The sequence below is a fragment of the Bombina bombina genome, chromosome 6 (genome assembly GCF_027579735.1).
Source record: "Bombina bombina isolate aBomBom1 chromosome 6, aBomBom1.pri, whole genome shotgun sequence".
Lineage (NCBI taxonomy): Eukaryota > Metazoa > Chordata > Amphibia > Anura > Bombinatoridae > Bombina > Bombina bombina.
Genome location: NC_069504.1, coordinates 773,704,655 through 773,720,078, shown reverse-complemented (window position 1 = coordinate 773,720,078; position 15,424 = coordinate 773,704,655).

Here is a 15,424-nt window from a genome sequence, read left to right as displayed (position 1 = left end):
CACAATTCAATAAATGCTGCCGCCCAGCGGTCAAACTATTTACACTTCATTATTATCATACAGATAGAATGCATCATATAAATAGTTCTTTTAATTTATAGAAACACAGACATATATATTTCCCTATTATATCTATGGATCCAAAAATATTTCTTACGCTTGAGCAACAGTTCCCTGTTGCCCCTCTCTTTAATTTGCCCACACTGCCAATCACTGTGACTTTGATAACTCTTTTTACTTTTTCCTATATCATTCTTAACAACCAAATCCTTTAGATAAGGGAGATGACTATAGGCTATCATAGGATGATTGTGGAAGGAGTCAATATCCATATTATAGTTTCTCGGTACATGCCAATATTTATTAATGATTTGTGATATTTCCTGACTTTAAATGATAAATTGTGTTACACACACCAGTCTTTCTTGATTACCCTTGTCATATTTATGAAAAACTCGTCCCTGCTCACTTTTAATCCTTACAGTCTCTGCCTCTATCAATTTGTTGGGATATCCAGATATGTGGCTATATGGCTAAACACTGAATCCTCCCCTGCCACTATCGGGTGCCCAGGGGGGACTTGTTAATGTTCTTATGCACCTTAGGTACTGTATAGAATATAGGGTTTCTTCACCATTCAATGTATAAATATTAAGCTATTAATCCTGTGATGAAGGCCTAATCAAGAATATGTTTAAGCTCCTTCCAAATTTTAAAAAGAGGATTAACTTAGAGGACCACCTAAATTTGGAAGGAGCTTAAATGTATTCTTGATTGGGCCCTCATCACGGGATAATAGTTAAGAAATGTGCTTAATATTTATATATTAAATGGTCAAGAAACCCTTGACAAAGGGATAACTCCCGAAACTTTGCTCTGCTGTTCTCCTGTGTGTTCACAATAAATTCCTGTTTTGCTGCCACATTTTGGATTTTTTGTATACTTATTAAGGCGTTTTTGTGGTGCTCCTGTGGCATGCATGCAGTACCCTCCGTGCTGCACATTCTTTGGTTATTGATTAAGCAGCTAGGCACCCTCACCTCAAGCAGCTGGACAGGAAGATAATAGGGAAGTGGCTGCTAGATCTTGTCGCTCGATAGGTCTGGTCTGCTCTGTGTACACAGATCGATTTCAGTCTGCTAAGCTTGTATAACTTTGCTGCAACACAAGCGGACAGCTCCACCTACTGGCTATTCTAATTAGTGCACTGCTTTTCAATGCTTTTCAATAGCAGTCACATGACTGAAAAAAAGGTTGTTATTCTGAAACGGTGCAAATTGAACCGGCGTAAACAGAGGGCCACCTGTATTAATGTTATTATTATTATTACAGTCCTGTTTTTCTGTAATTTTGGGTGTTTAAAACTTAATGGAGATTGTTAATCATGAGGGCAGTGTGTGGAGAGGTTCATTTTAGTTTTGTATGGGTGTTCATTTTAAGGGGGGTTTGTATTTCGGTAAGGTTAAATTTAGGGGTTAACTCTAGTTATGGGTTAATTTAAGGAGTTAATTTTAGAGAGTTTAAAAGGGCCATTGCACTCTAAAATGTTCTTCCCTTTAATGCGTTTCCAATGGTCCATTTTACTACTGGAGTGTATTTAGTTGTTTGCAAACAGCTCCTTTACCTTTATTTTTTGTTTGAAGTAGCTACGTTTGCCTGTTGTATCCCCACTTATACTGAAAATATGATTAACAAACATTTTATCTGTAGTAAAGCTATGTAAACTAAAGAAAATAGCACTGATTGGGATGGGTATGAGGGAGAGATATTTTTTATGTGAAACAGCGAATTGTGCTCATTCAAACGCCCCAGCCATACTTAGCATTTCAGTAGCTAACCTAAATAACATGAGCAGGTCTGCTTTACTTGCAGAGTCAGCCATTCTTATTGGCATTCCATGTAAAACAACAGGTGATGGTTTTAATGAGCAAAATTTGCTTTTCAAATGCAAAATTAATCACAAAGAAGCAATTTCCCATACATCTAATACTCTACAGTACGTAATTTGGAACACATTAAGAATAAACACATTTTACAGTACAGCGTTCCTTTAAGTTGTGGGGACTACATTTACATAGGAGTCTAAAAGGACAGTAAAGTCAAAATAAAAGTTTCATGATTCTATCAGGGCACGTCATTTTCAACATCTTTGCAATTTTCTCCTGTTATCTTATTTGCTTTGTTCTTATGTTATCCTTTGTTGAAAATCAGACCTAGGGAGGCTCGGTGACACAATTCACTGCTGTAAGCTAGCTGCTGATTTGTGGCTGCCCATAAATGCCTCTTGTAATTGGCTGACCTATTCAACTAGTTCCCAGTAGTGCAGTGTTGCTTCTTCAACAAACCAAGAGAATGGATAAAAGAAGTTAATTGGAAAGTTAAATTTATGGGGGGCAGTAAGTTTGTTCTAGGGGTGGCAGATGGGGTTAAGTTTAAGGGGAGATCATTATTAGAAAGCTGTAACACTGGCCCCTGTATAACATAGGTTCTAGTGTTGCAGTGCCTGTTATCAGTAAATCCATGATCTCTGGGTGTAGCGATGAGCCATCAGGTTCCACCACTATTTAGTAACATGTAAATAGTTTTTACCAGGGCCCAGACAAACATGGACTGTTTAACTTGTATGCTTTCTCCAAAGTCTATCAAGCACCTCTTCAATTTTCCCCACACTGTGTGGAATAGACTAAACGGTCAACACAATAGACTACACACTCAGCACAATAGACTACACAGTCAACACAATAGACTACACAGTCAGCACCAATAGACTACACAGTCAACACAATAGACTACACAGTCAGCACAATAGACTACACAGTCAGCACAATAGACTACACAGTCAACACAATAGACTACACAGTCAACACAATAGACTACACAGTCAGCACAATAGACTACACAGTCAACACAATAGACTACACAGTCAGCACAATAGACTACACAGTCAGCACAATAGATTACACAGTCAGCACAATAGACTACACAGTCAGCACAATAAACTACACAGTCAGCACAATAGACTACACAGTCAGCACAATAGACTACACAGTCAGCACAATAAACTACACAGTCAGCACAATAGATTACACAGTCAGCACAATAGACTACACAGTCAGCACAATAGACTACACAGTCAGCACAATAGACTACACAGTCAACACAATAGACTACACAATCAGCACAAGAGACTACACAGTCAACACAATAGACTACACAGTCAACACAATAGACTACACAGTCAACCAACAATACATAGGAATATAAAAAAGAAGAAAAAATCACAATTGGCATAAAACTTAACAAAGCAAGGTATATTTGAGGTTTGATCAGTATGCAGTCACCAAGTAACAAGTATTAAAGTATGTGAGAATAAAACATATCAATAATTATCAAACACCGGTGGTCTATACATGTTCCCTGAAGGAGATGTCTTGTGATAATCAGGCATATGGGGATTTGACATGAAACATCACAAACCACCCTCACACACCTTTGCCGCAGGTTAGGATCCACAACAAAGATCATGCCCAAAGGCCATCACACATATCTCTACTCACAATATTTAACCCTTTGAGTGCTAAGCACTTTCCCAACTGGGTGCTAAGATTTTTTAAGGATTTTTTTTATTTTTGTTATTTTTTTTTTTAAAACAATGTCAACTTTTTTTTTCTTCGGACCCCCAAGACTTACACTGTTGGAAAGGTTAGGCGATTGCCTTTCCAACAGTGGGTCTCGGGGGTCTGTAGCTGCTTAGATGCCTGAGATACAGGCTTCTAAGCAGCATGCCCCTGCTCCTATACTTAACATTGTTAAGTATAAATAAAGCAGCGCGGTGACATCATCACGTTATTGCGCGTGACGTCACAGCGCATCACGTGAAGCCCCAACGATGCCTGTCACTATGCAGGCCCGATCGCTGGGGTAGGAGCGGGTGGGAGCCCCCAGATCTCCCTCAAGGTGGGAGAGTGCTAACGACGGCTCTGAGCTGAGCCGTCGTTAGCACCAGAGTGGGAAACAATGTGACAGCTCAGAGCCGTCATTAGCACTCAAAGGGTTAATAACTGTTATTCCCAAGCATTTTTTAGTTAAACATTATAGTAATCTAGAAAAAGAAGATATTAAGGGAGTGTCTGAAATCAGGTTTACCTAATGTAGCCAAAACATAGTTTATGTTTACCTGATAAATTAATTTCTTTCATGGTGGTGAGAGTCCACAATCCATTACTCCTGGGAATTACTCTTCCCTACCATTAGGAGGAGGAAAATATTCCCATACCCTAAGAATTCTCTAAAACCCCTCCCACCTCACCAGTTCCTAAGTCTAACGTATAGCTGAGCACAAAGAGGAGGGGAAAGTAATAAGAACAAACAAAATAGGAGCAAGAAAAAAAAATGAACTAAACCATGAATTTCAGGAAGATTAGCAATATCATAACTTAAAAGGTTAGAAATCTGACCCTTCAAGGAACTGGCAGATAAATCCTTATCCAAAACATCCTGTAAAAACAGCAAGAATTCTAGGAATTCTAAAAAAAATTAAAAATGCAAAGAAAACCCCTGATTTGAACACCAAGAAATAAAGGCCATCCAGAGCCTTAAAGGGACATGAAACCCAATTTTTTTCCCCATGATTCAGATACACTTAGATTACGAGTTTTGCGCTATAGAGGGTGCGAAATGAACACAACAAACGTTGCGTTATTTCACCCCCCATAGCGCTGCCATTCCAAGTTTTGAAAAAGCCGCCTTGTGCGTACGATATGGTTGCATTGAGCTCCATACTGCACAAAATACAAGCGCTGCTTTGACGTGCTTGTGCGCGCTTTCCCCGTAGATATCAATGGGGAGAAAGTGTTAGAAAAAAACCTAACACCTGCGATCGCGGAATGAAAAGCTCTGTAATGCAACCCCTATTGATGTCTATGGGGAAAAAAAGTTATGTTTAAAGGGACACTGAACCCAAATTTTTTCTTTTGTGATTCAGATAGAGCATGACATTTTAAGCAACTTTCTAATTTACTCCTATCATCAAATGTTCTTTATTCTCTTGGCATCTTTATTTGAAATGCAAGAATGTAAGTTTAGAAGCCGGCCCATATTTGGTGAACAACTTAGGTAGTCCATGCTGATTGGTGGATAAATTCATCCACCAATCAAAAACTGCTGTCCAGAGTTCTGAACCAAGAAAAAAGCTTAGATGCCTTCCTTTTTATATAAAGATAGCAAGAGAACGAAGAAACTATCGCCTAGATTTAGAGTTCGGCGTTAGCCGTCAAAACCAGTGTTAGGGGCTCCTAACGCTGGTTTTGGGCTACCACTGGTATTTAGAGTCAGTCAGGAAAGGGTCTAACACTCACTTTGCAGCCGCAACTTTTCCATACCGCAGATCCCCCTACGCCATTTGTGTATCCTATCTTTTCAATGGGATCTTTCTAACGCCGGTATTTAGAGTCTTGGCTGAAGTGAGCGTTAGAAATCTAACGACAAGACTCCATCCGCAGAGAAAAGCCAGGAGTTAAGAGCTTTCTGGGCTAACGCTGGTTCATAAAGCTCTTAACTACTGTGCTCTAAAGTACACTAACACCCATAAACTACCTATGTACCCCTAAACCGAGGTCCCCCTACATCGCCGCCACTCTATTAAAATTTTTTAACCCCTAATCTGCCGACCGCACACCGCCGCAACCTACGTTATCCCTATGTACCCCTAATCTGCTGCCCCTAACACCGCCGATCCCTATATTATATTTATTAACCCCTAATCTGCCCCCCCCCCAACGTCGCCGCCACCTACCTACAATTATTAAACCCTAATCTGCCGACCGGACCTCACCGCTACTATAATAAAGTTATTAACCCCTAATCCGCCTCACTCCCGCCTCAATAACCCTATAATAAATAGTATTAACCCCTAATCTGCCCTCCCTAACATCACCGACACCTAACTTCAAGTATTAACCCCTAATCCGCCGACCGGACCTCACCGCTACTCTATTAAATTTATTAACCCCTAAAGCTAAGTCTAACTCTAACACTAACACCCCCCTAAGTTAAATATAATTTTTATCTAAAGAAATAAAATCTCTTATTAAATAAGATATTCCTATTTAAATCTAAATACTTACCTGTAAAATAAACCCTAATATAGCTACAATATAAATTATAATTATATTATAGCTATTTTAGGATTAATATTTATTTTACAGGCAACTTTGTATTTATTTTAACCAGGTACAATAGCTATTAAATAGTTAATAACTATTTAATAGCTACCTAGTTAAAATAATTATAAAATTACCTGTAAAATAAATCCTAACCTAAGTTACAATTAAACCTAACACTACACTATCAATAAATTAATTAAATAAAATACCTACAATTATCTACAATTAAACCTAACACTACACTATCAATAAATTAATTACATAAAATACCTACAAATAAATACAATTAAATAAACTAACTAAAGTACAAAAAATAAAAAAAGAACTAAGTTACAAAAAAATAAAAAAATAATTTACAAACATTAGAAAAAGATTACAACAATTTTAAGCTAATTACACCTACTCTAAGCCCCCTAATAAAATAACAAAGCCCCCCAAAATAAAAAAATGCCCTACCCTATTCTAAAATAAAAATAGAAAAGCTCTTTTACCTTACCAGCCCTTTAAAGGGCCTTTTGCGGGGCATGCCCCAAAGAATTCAGCTCTTTTCCCTTTAAAAAACATACAATACCCCCCCCAACATTACAACCCACCACCCACATACCCCTAATCTAACCCAACCCCCCTTAAATAAACCTAACACTAAGCCCCTGAAGATCTCCCTACCTTATCTTCACCACGCCGGGTATCACCGATCCGTCCAAATGAGCCTACGAAGTCTTCATCCAAGCCCAAGCGGGGGCTGAAGAAGTCCATCATCGGGCTGAAGAGGTCCATCATCGGGCTGAAGTCTTGATCCAAGCGGCCGCTGAAGAGGTCCATCATCGGGCTGAAGTCCAATTGGCTGATAGGATTCTATCAGCCAATCGGAATTAAGGTAGGAAAATTCTGATTGGCTGATGGAATCAGCCAATCAGATTCAAGTTCAATCCGATTGGCTGATCCAATCAGCCAATCAGATTGAGCTTGCATTCTATTGGCTGTTCCGATCAGCCAATAGAATGCAAGCTCAATCTGATTGGATCAGCCAATCGGATTGAACTTGAATCTGATTGGCTGATTCCATCAGCCAATCAGAATTTTCCTACCTTAATTCCGATTGGCTGATAGAATCCTATCAGCCAATCGGAATGCGAGGGACGCCATCTTGGATGACGTCCCTTAAAGGAACCGTCATTAGTCGGGAAGTCGTCAGCCAGGATGGATGTTCCGTGTCGGCGGGATGAAGATGGATCCGGAAGAAAGAAGATTGAAGATGCCGCTTGATAGAAGACTTCAGCCCGATGATGGACCTCTTCAGCGCCAGCTTGGATCAAGACTTCAGCCTGATGATGGACCTCTTCAGCGGCCGATTGGATGAAGACTTCAGCCCGATGATGGACCTCTTCAGCCCGATGATGGACTTCTTCAGCCCCCGCTTGGGCTTGGATGAAGACTTCGGAGGCTCCTTTGGACGGATCGGTGATACCCGGCGTGGTGAAGATAAGGTAGGGAGATCTTCAGGGGCTTAGTGTTAGGTTTATTTAAGGGGGGTTTGGGTTAGATTAGGGGTATGTGGGTGGTGGGTTTATTGTATGTTTTTTTTTACAGGCAAAAGAGCTGAATTCTTTGGGGCATACCCCGCAAAAGGTCCTTTTAAGGGCTGGTAAGGTAAAAAAGCTTTTCTATTTTTATTTTAGAATAGGGTAGGGCATTTTTTTATTTTGGGGGGCTTTGTTATTTTATTAGGGGGCTTAGAGTAGGTGTAATTAGCTTAAAATGGTTGTAATCCTTTTCTAATGTTTGTAAATTTTTTTTTTTGTACTTTAGTTAGTTTATTTAATTGTATTTATTTGTAGGTATTTTATGTAATTAATTTATTGATAGTGTAGTGTTAGGTTTAATTGTAGATAATTGTAGGTATTTTATTTAATTAATTTATTGATAGTGTAGTGTTAGGTTTAATTGTAACTTAGGTTAGGATTTATTTTACAGGTAATTTTGTAATTATTTTAACTAGGTAGCTATTAAATAGTTATTAACTATTTAATAGCTATTGTACCTGGTTAAAATAAATACAAAGTTACCTGTAAAATAAATATTAATCCTAAAATAGCTATAATATAATTATAATTTATATTGTAGCTATATTAGGGTTTATTTTACAGGTAAGTATTTAGATTTAAATAGGAATAATTTATTTAATAAGAGTTATTTTATTTCGTTAGATAAAAATTATATTTAACTTAGGGGGGTGTTAGTGTTAGAGTTAGACTTAGCTTTAGGGGTTAATAAATTTAATAGAGTAGCGGTAAGGTCCGGTCGGCAGATTAGGGGTTAATACTATTTATTATAGGGTTATTGAGGCGGGAGTGAGGCGGATTAGGGGTTAATAACTTTATTATAGTAGCGGTGAGGTCCGGTCGGCAGATTAGGGGTTAATAAGTGTAGGTAGGTGGCGGCGACTTTGGGGGCGGCAGATTAGGGGTTAATAAATATAATATAGGGGTCGGCGGGGGTTAGGGGCAGCAGATTAGGGGTACATAGGGATAATGTAGGTGGCGGCGGTGTACGGAGCGGCAGATTAAGGGTTAAAAAAAATATGCAGGGGTCAGCGATAGAGGGGGCGGCAGATTAGGGGTTAATAAGTGTAAGGTTAGGGGTGTTTAGACTCGGGGTTCATGTTAGGGTGTTAGGTGCAGACTTAGGGAGGGTTTCCCCATAGGAAACAATGGGGCTGCGTTAGGAGCTGAACGCTGCTTTTTTGCAGGTGTTAGGTTTTTTTTCAGCTCAAACGGCCCCATTGTTTCCTATGGGGGAATCGTGCACGAGCACATTTTTTAAGCTGACCGCGTCCGTAAGCACCGCTGGTATTGAGAGTTGCAGTGGCGGTAAATTATGCTATACGCTCCCGTTTTGGAGCCTAACGCAGCCCTTCTGTGAACTCTAAATACCAGCGGTATTTAAAAGGTGCGGGAGAAAAAAAAGCACGCATAGCTAACGCACCCCTTTGGCCGCAGAACTCTTAATCTAGCGGATTGATAATAGGAGTAAATTAAAAAGTTGCTTAAAATTGCATGCTCTATCTGAATCACGAAAGAAAAATTTTGGGTTCAGTGTCCCTTTAAACCTAACACCCTAACATAAACCCCACATTTAAACACCTCTAATCTGCTGCCCCGACATCACCGACACCTACATAAAGTTATTAACCCCTAATCTGCCGCCCAAACATTGCTGCCACCGAAATAAATCTATTAACCCCTAATCTGCCACTCCCAATATCGCCGCCACTATAATAAAGTTATTGACCCCTATTCCCCCGCACCCCAACATCGCCCACACTATAATAAAGTTATTAACCCCTAAACATCTGGCCTCCCGCATCACTGCCACTAAATAAACCTATTAACCCCTAAACCGCCAGCCCCCCCACATAGCCAAAAACTAAATTAAACTATTAACCCCTAAACCTAACAACCCCCTAACTTTACATTAAAATGACAAGATCCCTATCTTAAAATAAATAAAAACCTACCTGTGAAATGAAAAAAACCTAAATTTAAAATATAAATTAAACTAACATAACTATTAGACTAAAATTAAACTAACTACAAATTAAATAAACTAAATTTACAAATTAAAAAACCTAACCCTACTAAAAAAAATTAAATCTACAATTACAAAAAATAAAAAATACAAAATAACAAAAAATAAAAAAATTCTAAACTACAAAAAAATAACAAACACTAAATTACGAAAAATAACAAACAAAAATTATTCAAAATAAAAATAATTACACCTAATTTAATAGCCCTATAAAAATAAAAAAGCCCCCCAAAATAAAAAAAGCCCTAGCCTACAATAAACTACCAATAGCCCTTAAAAAGGCCTTTTGTAGGGCATTGCCATTAAAAGGGCATTCAGCTCTTTTTCATTGCCCTTAAAAGGGCATTTAGCTCTTTTTCATTGCCCTTAAAAGGGCATTTAGCTCTTTTAAGATAGCCCAAACCCTAATCTAAAATTAAACACCAAAAAAAAGTTTAAAAAAAAACTAACACTAACCCCCAATGATCCACTTAAGTTTTTGAAGTCCGGACATACATCCTCATCCAGGCGGCGAAGTCCTCATGCAGGCGGCGAGAAGTCTTCATCCAGGCAGCGAGGTCTTCATCCATCCAGGTGGCATCTTCAATCTTTATCCAGGCGGCATCTTCTATCTTCATCCCAGCGGCACGGAGCAGTCCATCCTGAAGAAATCCGGCGCGGAGCATCCTCTTCATACGGGCGCCGCCGTATACTGAATCTTCAATGCAAGGGAGCCTTTTCAAAATGGCATCCCTTGCATTCCTATTGGCTGATTTGATTTTGGAAATTCAAATCAGCTAATAGGATGAGAGCTACTTGCTGTTCAAATAGACCAATAGGATGAGAGCTACTGAAATTATTTTGGCTATTCAAATCACCAACTTTTTTTTTTTTTCTTTTTTTAGATTACAAATACCCTTTTCAGGGCAATGGGTATCTTCATTTTTTTTTTTTTAGAGTTTTTTATTTTATTTTGGGGGGTTGGTTGGGTGGTGGGTTTTACTGTTGGGGGGGTTGTATTTTTTTACAGGTTAAACAGCTGTTTAACTTAGGGCAATGCCCTACAAAAGGCCATTTTAAGGGCTATTGGTAGTTTATTGTAGGCTAGGGTTTTTTTTTTATTTTGGGGGGACTTTTTATTTTTGTAGGGCTATTAGATTAGGTGTAATGTTTTTATTTGGGATAATTTAATTTATTTTTTGTAATTTAGTGTTTGTTATTTTTTGTACTTTAGTATTTTTTATTTTTTGTAATTGTAGATGCATTTTTTTTAGAAGTGTTAGGTTTTTATAATTTGTAATTTAGTTTATTTAATTTGTGTTAGTTTAATTTTAGTCTAATAGTTATGTTAGTTTAATTTATAGTTTAAATTTAGTTTTTTTTTAATTTCACAGTTAGGTTTTTATTTATTTTAAGATAGCGATCTTGTAATTTTTATGTGAAGTTAGGGGATTGTTATAGGGTTGCCACCTTTTGCCCAGAAACTTCCTGGACACTTTTTAAGTGAGCGTGTAGAGGGTGTGTCTCAGAGCGTGGCTTGGGTCATGGCTTCTTGCAGCCTCAAATTCATTATGAAATCAATTTTTATATATATATACAGTATATATAATATATATATATATATATATATATATATATATATATATATATATATATATATAATACCGTCCATACCACACAGGATATACCCTCCAAAGGTCGTCTGCCTGGGTGCTATGATGCTTTAAATACTTCCAATACAAATGACAGCACTCTCAGGTCTTTTTTCAAAGTGAGATCAACAAAAGTCTCTTTTTAATGGAACGTTTTCGAGGAGCTTGTCCTCGTCATCAGCATAACACTCAAGTGTAACATAACATATATTTATACAAACAAACCAATTATTCAAATATTAACAACCTGTGTCTCTCTAGGTGTCCCAGAAAACCCGCCAACCACTCGTGTTTGGAACGCACTATGCGTTCTAGTGATTTGTGACCGGAAGTGCCTAGTGTCATATGACTTCCGGTTTCTTTTGTTTAAAGTATATCTTATCCGTGCAACTTATGATTATTTTCTAATCATGCTCCAAAATATGTTTACTATATGTCTATTAAACTTGCATAGACAGTATGTCTCCATATCATTCTTGTGATTTTGTGATTTACTTGCTTTTCGCCACTACAAAGTGATCTAACCAATCTTTCATTAGTGTGTTAGATTAATATGTGCCGGCTTTATATCTCTACTGTCCACTCTCCTTGTGTATTCTATGTGGTGTATTTGTGTCGATATGTGGGTATTTACATTTATGTGTGTATTTGTGATCTACTTGTGTTAACGTTATGTGCCCTTTTTGTTTATCTCAGTTGCCATGGTTACCCAAGTGCTAGCTGTGCATTTTCTATATGTTTTGCACTGTCTATATGGCAATACTAGTAAGGCATCCCATTTGTTTCTTTATTGTACTTATACTTTGTTGTATACTTGTTACCCCACTGCATGTTATTTACATTGTCTACTTATATACATTATGCATGTTTATTTATCTTTCCCCTTGATATAAGTATCACGTTTCTTAGCCCCTTTTATCTTAGACCCTTTTATCTTAGATTGTGTCTGCTCAGAGGCTAGTAGTCAAATTGTGCCAATATACAGCTTAAATTATTTACACATACGTTTCTGACATATAGTTTCCCAATTTTATATATATATATATATATATACAGGCAGTCCCCGGGTTACAGACATCCGACTTAAGTACAACTCGTACTTACAAACGGAGAAAATAAAGCTTTATCCCCAATCCTTCTTTCCAGGATAACCCAAAATACCCAAATCCAATTGTCACAAGGACAGAAAGTGATGTGAAATGTTCTGAACAGGGGCACAGATAGCAAAACAAACTTTTCCCTATGCTATCCAAAATTTAAAAAAAATGTTTGGCTAGAGTTTTACCCAAAAAAAAGTGCCTGTTCCAACTTACATACAAATTCAACTTAAGAACAAACCTACAGAACCTATCTTGTTCGTAACCTGGGGACTGCCTGTATATATATATATATATATATATATATATATATATATATATATATATATGTTATATATATACAGGGAGTGCAGAATTATTAGGCAAATGAGTATTTTGACCACATCATCCTCTTTATGCATGTTGTCTTACTCCAAGTTGTATAGACTTGAAAGCCTACTACCAATTAAGCATATTAGGTGATGTGCATCTCTGTAATGAGAAGGGGTGTGGTCTAATGACATCAACACCCTATATCAGGTGTGCATAATTATTAGGCAACTTCCTTTCCTTTGGCAAAATGGGTCAAAAGAAGGACTTGACAGGCTCAGAAAAGTAAAAAATAGTGAGATATCTTGCAGAGGGATGCAGCACTCTTAAAATTGCAAAGCTTCTGAAGCGTGATCATCGAACAATCAAGCGTTTCATTCAAAATAGTCAACAGGGTCGCAAGAAGCGTGTGGAAAAACCAAGGCGCAAAATAACTGCCCATGAACTGAGAAAAGTCAAGCGTGCAGCTGCCAAGATGCCACTTGCCACCAGTTTGGCCATATTTCAGAGCTGTAACATCACTGGAGTGCCCAAAAGCACAAGGTGTGCAATGCTCAGAGACATGGCCAAGGTAAGAAAGGCTGAAAGACGACCACCACTGAACAAGACACATAAGCTGAAACGTCAAGACTGGGCCAAGAAATATCTCAAGACTGATTTTTCTAAGGTTTTATGGACTGATGAAATGAGAGTGAGTCTTGATGGGCCAGATGGATGGGCCCGTGGCTGGATTGGTAAAGGGCAGAGAGCTCCAGTCCGACTCAGACGCCAGCAAGGTGGAGGTGGAGTACTGGTTTGGGCTGGTATCATCAAAGATGCGCTTGTGGGGCCTTTTCAGGTTGAGGATAGAGTCAAACTCAACTCCCAGTCCTACTGCCAGTTTCTGGAAGACACCTTCTTCAAGCAGTGGTACAGGAAGAAGTCTGCATCCTTCAAGAAAAACATGATTTTCATGCAGGACAATGCTCCATCACACGCGTCCAAGTACTCCACAGCGTGGCTGGCAAGAAAGGGTATAAAAGAAGAAAATCTAATGACATGGCCTCCTTGTTCACCTGATCTGAACCCCATTGAGAACCTGTGGTCCATCATCAAATGTGAGATTTACAAGGAGGGAAAACAGTACACCTCTCTGAATAGTGTCTGGGAGGCTGTGGTTGCTGCTGCACGCAATGTTGATGGTGAACAGATCAAAACACTGACAGAATCCATGGATGGCAGGCTTTTGAGTGTCCTTGCAAAGAAAGGTGGCTATATTGGTCACTGATTTGTTTTTGTTTTGTTTTTGAATGTCAGAAATGTATATTTGTGAATGTTGAGATGTTATATTGGTTTCACTGGTAAAAATAAATGATTGAAATGGGTATATATTTGTTTTTTGTCAAGTTGCCTAATAATTATGCACAGTAATAGTCACATGCACACACAGATATCCCCCTAAAATAGCTATAACTAAAAACAAACTAAAAACTACTTCCAAAACTATTCAGCTTTGATATTAATGAGTTTTTTGAGTTCATTGAGAACATGGTTGTTGTTCAATAATAAAATTAATCCTCAAAAATACAACTTGCCTAATAATTCTGCACTCCCTGTATATTATATATATTATATATATATATATATATATATATATATATATATATATATATATATATATATATATATATATATATATATATATATATATATATATATATATATATTATATATATAATATATATATATATATATAGGTTATTAGGACAAGTGCACTCTCACAAACAGTATCACGATTTGCCAGGATGCATGAATGTGGGTAATAATAGCAAAAGATAGAAGACAGCACTCTCTGGTCTTAAATACAAAGGTTGTTTTATTTGTAGTGATGTTTCGGGGAAAGCTTCGAGCTTGGGTCTGAGGAAGGGGAAGTTTTCCCTGAAACATCACTACAAATAAAACAACCTTTGTATTTACGACCAGAGAGTGCTGTCTTCTATTGTTTTATATATATATATATATATATACAGTTCCTTTAGGGAAAGCACAATCTCACCACTCCATTGATGCCACGGTGCTCTGCTGAAATTCATCCAAATACTTCACAGAATGCAGGCACTCATTGGTCTTGTTAAAACATACAAAATTTATTAAGGCATAGTTAAAAAAGAGACATAACGTTTCGGCACCAAATTGTGCCTTTGTCAAATGTCAGCATGAGAACAAAAAAATACACAGCACACTTAAAACCATGTATATATATTATATTTACACATAATTAAGCCCCTCCCCCCCAAAAAAATGACCATACCAATTTAAAAAAAACTGCAGACACAGCCAAGTATTGCTCACAGTGGCTGCATTGCACTTTATTAGGGCCGGCTGGGGAATGGGCTCCAGGAAGGCTGCTGCTGTTGCAGAGGACCTAGGTCCTACAGACAGAGGTGGTGGAACCACAAAGTGATGACTCCCCTCCTCGACCCTCTTCCCCCCTCCCACTGTCCCACACCATTCTCCGTCTCTCCTGCAGACTTCACCTACCCATTTTTTTAGTAACCCCGGGCTAAGTGCTCCTCTAGCCAGCTTATTTTTTGTAAAGTCTGTGCTCACTGCTGCTTGCTGCGCCAGGGGAGCGCTTAGCCCGGGGCATTTGAGG